Source organism: Belonocnema kinseyi, chromosome 5, assembly GCF_010883055.1.
Source record: "Belonocnema kinseyi isolate 2016_QV_RU_SX_M_011 chromosome 5, B_treatae_v1, whole genome shotgun sequence".
Taxonomy (NCBI): domain Eukaryota; kingdom Metazoa; phylum Arthropoda; class Insecta; order Hymenoptera; family Cynipidae; genus Belonocnema; species Belonocnema kinseyi.
The window spans coordinates 54,910,350-54,918,040 of NC_046661.1; positions in this window are offsets into that span (position 1 = coordinate 54,910,350).

A 7,691-nucleotide genomic window follows, 5' to 3' on the forward strand; every position below is an offset into this window, starting at 1 on the left:
TTTCTTTTGTTAGAAAATAATGTCCGATTTTTGTAAAAATTAACAAATATATATTAAAGCTTCACTCAAGGTCATTTTTGTTCAAAAATCTTGTTCCTGAATAAATTAACTCTTATTGTTTCCGATTTCGTTCTGTCACTTAGGAATGGTGTTTTTCATAGAAAACATTGATATGTGGTTTTTTCACGTTTATAAAATTATAATTGAAGGTCAGTCGGGGTTATTTTCGGCGAAAAATATTGATTTACAAAGAATATTTGTCAAACAATAGAATGGATTTCTTCGCCCGAGATACAAACGTAAATTGTACTACAGTAAAAACAACTGGAAAAATTTAGACGAAAGCCAAATTCGATAAAGCAAACAAACCTTTGTCGACTTGTAAATGCTAATTTTATTCCCCGAAAGATTTTTTAAAAAATCTCTTCGAAACACTTTTATTGCAACAATTTAATTGAAGAAAAATATTTCTTATAAAAATAAAAATAGTAGAATTTTTACATACAATTCTTAAAATAAAAAATCTGTGTCTCAAACCACAATCCAATCCGACTATTCTTTCAAAAGTTATACGATATACAGACAACCACAAATACAATGACAACGACGACGTAGACGCCAGAGGGATAGACGGATACCGATGTAAAAACTTGTTTTTCTGATTCAAGGATCCTCAAAACGTTGAGATTTCATGAAATTCGCGAAAGACATTTTTCGCATAAAACTCTTCTCATTATGGATGAGAATGTGATAAAATAATCACGGGGCCTTGAAAAAGTAGCGTTTTTCGCCTCTTGACTTTTTTCCATATCAAGCTTTTTTTGCTTCAAATGTCCATTTTCGTTGGTTTTTTTGGATTTTGAAAATCCTTTAACTTTGGTAAGTTTGATTTCATCAAAAAAAGTTGTCAGGATAAATTGTTCATAATTTTTGTACCAGAAATGGCTGTGCATAGAATTACAATTTTTTTTTAAATTTGGTCTAAAAAATTTTGAAAAAGCATCAACTTTTTGGATTTTTATCAAAAATGGCTGTTTAAAGAACTCGATCTTTCTTTTTGGTCCCTCCAACAGTGTGTTAAAGCCCAATCCAATCGGACCAGTCTTTCGAAAGTTATCCGGTATACAGACAACAACAACAACGACCTTCTCATTTTGGATGAGAATGTAAAAATTTTCAACAAGATTTGTAAAAAATCTTTCAAAGAATAAAATGATAGCCCGGTAGGTTACAACTGAAAAATTACAATTTCAAAAAAATGAAAGTTGTTCTAAATATTGAGCTGGACTTGAGACCGGGACAAATCGTCAGAGACACAATTCCGAGTGACAAATTTAAACTTTGAATGTTACGATTATAATTATTTTAATTGTTTTTATTTGTATTTCGAAGGTAAAAGTATTTCATTTTGATTCTTGAAGAACAGTTAAATAAGCATTAATTTAGAAAAAAATTAAATAAGCTGGAGGTTTCTGAATGTTTCAAAGAAAAGAACAAAATTTGGAGCTTCTCAAGAATTTTGAAATGTTAGAACAATAAACATTTCTGGGTAAATTTAAAATGATTTTTATTTCAAAAAAGTACATAACTCAAAGAGAATGTTTAAAAATATTTCAAAACATTTCAAAAGATTTACAATATTAGAAAAAATCTGGAAGTTCATAAAACAATTTTGTGTGCAGGATTTTATAAAAATGTTAGGAAAAATGGGAATCAGTCTAAAATACATTTAAAAATTCCGAAAATTTTTAAAAATAGTTTTAAAAGATTTAAAATAATTTAAAAGAGATTAGATACTTTGAAGGATTTTGAAATGTTTTGAAATGTTGACTTTTTATTTTGAAAAAAGACATAATTTTAAGAGGAGATATAAAAATATGGGACCACTGAAAAAAAATTCCGAAAGGGATGAATGAAAAATCCCAAAAAATGAAATCTCCGGCATCTGAATAATAATTTTATAAAAATTGCATTAAAAATACATTAAAAAACACGTGCGCTTTGAAAGAAAAAAATGTTCAGCCTAAATTTTCTTCTTACCTACATGATAACATTTTTGCACAAACTTTGCAGGATTCAATTCAACAACGATTTATATCAAAATTTATTTTTATTACTTTTATTATTTTCTTTATTAATAAAAAATTCAATTTTTCAGAACTTTTTTACATTTTTTTCAAATACTATGCACATTTTCAAACAAATTTTTTCATCCAGAAATATATATTCAATTATTGTATTTCCAATAAAAGAATAATATTTAGTAAACAATTTTTTTAATTGTTTAAATTCAGGAATTTTCTAGTTCGGTTATTTTACAATTCAGCCATTTTCTCTGGTGATTTTTAAAATTCGGTAATATCTTATTGTCTGGAATTTTATTTTCCTGAATTTTCCAATTCGACTTTTATATTTGGGGACTTTTATAATTTCGGGAATTTTATTATTTGGTTATTTTTCATTTTACGAATTTTACAGTGTCGGGAATTTTATTTTTCAGGATTTTTCAGCCGCTTTTTCCGAAAAATAAATTCCCACATCACTGTAAAAATTCCGAAATTATAACATTGTCGAAATATAAAAGTCCCGAATTGGAAAATTCTCGACAATTTACAATCTTACCGAATTTGAGAATTGCCGACAGAAAATTTCGGAATTATACAATATCCGGGCTAGGCAACTCTCTAATTTGAACAATTAAAAAATAGTTTGTTAACAACATTCTTTTTAATAGAATAATAAAATATTTTTACCAAAGAAAAAACTTTTTTAATGTTTAAAGTTTCTAAAAATTATTGTTGGAATATGAAATAACAGTAATTGAACAAATGTATTTTCGGATAAAAAAAGTTATTTGAAAATGTGCATTGTATTTTTTTACATTACAGAAAACGCTCGCAAAAATAAAATTATTATTTAAAAAAATAAAAATAAAAGTCACGTAAAATCAGCCTGCATTGAATCCTGCAAATTTTGTTTCATTTGAAGCTCACGTGTTTTAAATTTATGTTTGTATCACATATTTATACAATTATTGTTATTTTAAATTAAAACAATAATTTAAAAAAATTAAAGATGAAATAAAATTTCTATAATAAAAATATTTGATTATTCTATTTTAAATAAATAAATAATATTAATCACACAACTGTTTTCTCAATTTCTGCGGTTCGGGAATTTTCTAGTTTGTATATTTTATCATTAGACAGCATTCGGCCTGGAGTTTTATTATTCAGGAATTTTCATATTCGATAATATTGTAAACGGTCCAGAATTTCATTATTCTATAATTTTTAAATTCGGGATTTTCAAGTTTCAGCATTTTATTATTTCGGGAAGTTTACTGTGTCGAAAATATTTCAAAAATTAAAAAAGATTTATAAAATTGTAAAAAAATCTGGAACATTTTGAGGCAAATTTTTACATAAATTTTACGAACAGAATTTCACTGGCAAATTCATAAAAAATATCATGTTCCATAAAATATATTTTTAAATAAACTTCAAATTATTATAATTGATACAGCTTACTCGAACATGATATTGTTGATGAATGTGCCAGTGAAATTCTGTTCGTCTAATTTTGTTTGCCAATGCTTGCATCTGGCTTGGAACATACGAGAACTTGATTAGACGAATAGTCTAAAAAAATCAGTAAAAATTGCATACCACAAAAATAAAAATAAAAACTAAATAATATTAAAGAACTATATATAGACAATATATAGAATGAAAATTATAATTAATAATTTTAGAATTAGTGGAGAATATATGAAACCGTAATATAAATTACTCATCGACTTATATTTGTGGTATTTTTTAAAATAACTAAGTTTTGCAAAGTTATAAATGTAAAAGTGTTTTAATTGGCAATTTACTTTCAATCCAAATGGTTCATGTCCGAGCTAAGTAACCACTAGTTCGCCTGGAGGGGCCTACTGAGAATTGCTTACAGCGCTCCAAGTGTGTGTTGGCAAAATATATTGATGGGACTTCGTGGGTGCTATCTACTGGTGGCGGTGTGTAGAGGGGAAGTGACTTTTTTCGCCGGATGCGCCGTCTATATTTATGGCGGGCAACTAATCCCGCACCGCGTCTACCTTTATAATATCTTTGCCCACGTCCTAGTTCCCAGATTTGTCGGGCAAGTTCGTGAGTGCTTTGTGAAACTTCTCCGAATCACTCATAATATTTTTGTCATTATTTACGGAAAAAAGTGATGCGAGTTTTTAGACTTGTCATATCGAGTTCGTCAATTCTTTCTCAAAATTCGCAGATTATTCAAGAAATTACATCAATCTCCAATGAATTTTTCTCATATCCGAGACCTAGGTACTAGTTCGTAACTTTTTTATGTATACATTTTTTCCGTGTATAATACAACAAGGTTCTGGTCGGATCCCGACCAACTCTGGTTATATCCCATAGTCGAGAGCCGGCCGGGCACTGGTGAGGTTAATGTTTTTGTAGAAATTACATATTTCTTAAGAACCGTGATATTATTAAAGACGTAATTGTGGATGCTAGATGAATTATTATTTGAAAATTATAGTTGAAAGATTTATCAGATCAGTGAAACAGAAATGAGATTTTCTTAATTCTTTAAAAAAAATATTACATTTTTTCGAATGATTTAACTTTTTAACTTAAACTGTTATCGATTCTGCTATGTGAAATAAAAGAAATGTTACAATTTTTATAAACTTGCTTATTTTTAGACAATGTTTACCCTGTACATTTTTTATTTTACTGCCATATATAGCGCCTACTGCGTCTGGCGTCTGCATAGACACTCAGTAATTTTCAGTTTCGCACCTGGAACGAGGATGCTCCTTGCACTCACGTCGCGTTGTCTCTTCGAAGTTCGCAAATAAAATCGAAACTCGCAGTTAAAATCAACCTTATTTCAGTAATTAGTTTAAAAACCCCACTTAGTGCGCGAATAGTAATTATTTTTAATTAAAATATACTATTGTGTATACAGTTTTTCTCTCTTACTTCCTAACCCTAAATCATCAGGTGGTTTCCAAATCGCTACGAGATTCTATCATCAGGGATTGAAATTCTACTCCAATTTTCTTGTCAGAATTGATTCACTTGATTTGACTTTAAAGCACGATGAGCCTTGAGGAACAAAACAAGTTACCAATTTCTCCCTTGTAGCAACAATTTTTTACCGCTTTGTGACCGGGTTACCCGACCGGATCCCGGCCGGTATTCAAGCCGGGATCCGATCAGTTTACCGTGACGTTTTTAGCCGGAACCCTGTCGGTTTCCCCGACCAGTGCGCGGCTTAAACCGGGGCTATCTGGCCGGCACACGGCTGGTCCCCGATTGGATTCCCACACGGGAATCCTTGTTGAGAAGTTTGTGACAAGTCGCCGGGTGAGCGGAAGAACGTAGTTTCTAATTTTCGTTTCAAGGGACGTCGTGTCTTGCTTGCGGTTCCAATATAATCTATTGGAACCGTGAGCGAGATATGGTTCTCTTGAAACAAAAATCAGACACTACGTTCTTCCGCTCACCCGTCGAAGTACGAAAAAGTATAACTATTTTTACAGAAAAACACCAACGAATATAATAATTTTTAAAATACTAAGAAATTTAAGTGGCCATTTTAATCAAGGAAACAAATTTCCGGTCATTTCCCGGTTCACAAAAAATGATTGAATCCTTTTTAGTTCTTTGGAATTTCTTCCTTTTTTATTTTTTGGTAATAGCTTTAGTTGCTGAGATGCACCCCTACAAGCCTTATTTTTCTTTTGAATTTTGTTGGGTTCTTCAAGTTTTTTTGGTATGTATGAACTATTTGGATTTCTTTTAAGTTGCAAATTCTGTTGAGCATAAGATTTGTAAGTGGTTAACTGCTCTCAAACTTTTATAAATATATTATACATATATGTATAATACATATATTCGGATTATTTAGAAATCAGAATTCCGATACTCATTTCACAACATAAAAAAATGTACATTAATAATAGAAATAAAAAATATATATTTGAAACATTAATAAAATGTTATTTCACAAATTATAGCCTATATTCAATTAAATAACATAAAGTTAATAACACATTTTTTAACTTTAATTTCCAACTTAAAATTCCGCCTTTACGTAATTGTACAATTTTCATTAAAAAATTGAAATGATTTTCCCTCTATATTTTTGTTTCATGTCTAAAAATTCGATTGTTTGGCAACTTTTGATACTTATGCGTGAAAAATACTTTTTTCACAACATCAGAATCATTTGAAACATTATTTATTTAAAATTGTGGTATTTTAAATTGAAATTTAATTGTTTGGCCCTGGAAATTTAATTGTGTTGACCCTGGAAGTTCCCTCATTTTAAGAATTAATGTTACTACAGTTACTATTGTTTATCCTACGTAATTCGAAAGACTAGAATATAAGTAGTCGTTAAGTTAGACTAAGGATGGAATTGTAAATATATGTACACAGAGCGGAGGCTCTCAAACCCGTAAAAGGGAGAGCTCAAAAACATACATACATACATACATACATACATACATACATACGTAAGTACATTTTTGAAAGTTTTGTTTAATCATAACCTGTTAAAAGAATTGCAGAAAATGTGCGTTTTAGTTAAATCAGTTGATAATTCATTAATCAGTTCACTGGATAAGAAGCATTAAACAATTATTTAATTACATGATTTGAAATTAAATGATCAATTTAAGTTACTTAATTTTAAAAAATTTGAATTAAATCTTTATATAATTTGATACTGTGAAAAAAATGCCAACAAAAAATCTAGATTAAAAAATATATATTTTACAGGATTCTACAAAATTATAGGAACAGTTCGACCCCTTTTAACAAATATGTATGACTTCTAGAATTTTTGCAAAATTAAAGCGTATTTAATGAATTTTCGGAAATGGCTCTAAGTTATAAAATGTTTCTAATCTATACATTGCCTCTTTAATTCTTGAAAATACTTTTAGCTGCCTGCAATTTCTGTTAAAAATTTCCAAAATTATTTACAATGTACAAAGCCGCCTCTAAATATTCCAAATTATCCTGGGGACAATTTTTAATTTTTCAGAAAAATATTAGTGTCTAGACGTTCGCGTTTTTTACGTCTGGGTTTCTTTTTGTTTAAACACTTTAACATAGATATGCATTTTTTAAATCTTCTATAGTTTAAAAATCTTCTTTATTCTTCTTAAGTCTTCGCAATATTTATGGAATTGGATGGTTTAATTTATTATTTTTATTTTTCCATGTTACTAAATTAAAACATTTTGCAATAAAATCTTATACTCTTTTTCGAAATTTAAGGAAATATTTAAAAATGTGTACAAAACCTTTATCAATTTTCTCCTAGAGTTAATTTTCAAAATTGAAAAATCTAAATATATATTCTGAAAATTTAAAATAATTGTCTTAAGGTCTTCCATTTTTCTCCCCGAGAAAATCATCTCAAAATTATATATTTATGTTATATAATAAGTTTTCTCTTGTATTTAGTTGAGTCTGCATCATACTAACGACATGAAGCTCTGAAGCACTCAGCCAGGAATTCTAATAACTTCTATATTGTCTTTCACATCAATTAACTTTATAGTTAATTAATTTATTCATTGATCTGCATACTTCTACTGGTATCGACTGCAGGAAAAAACCTCAACTGATAAGCAAGAACTCGCTTGTTCCGTACTAATC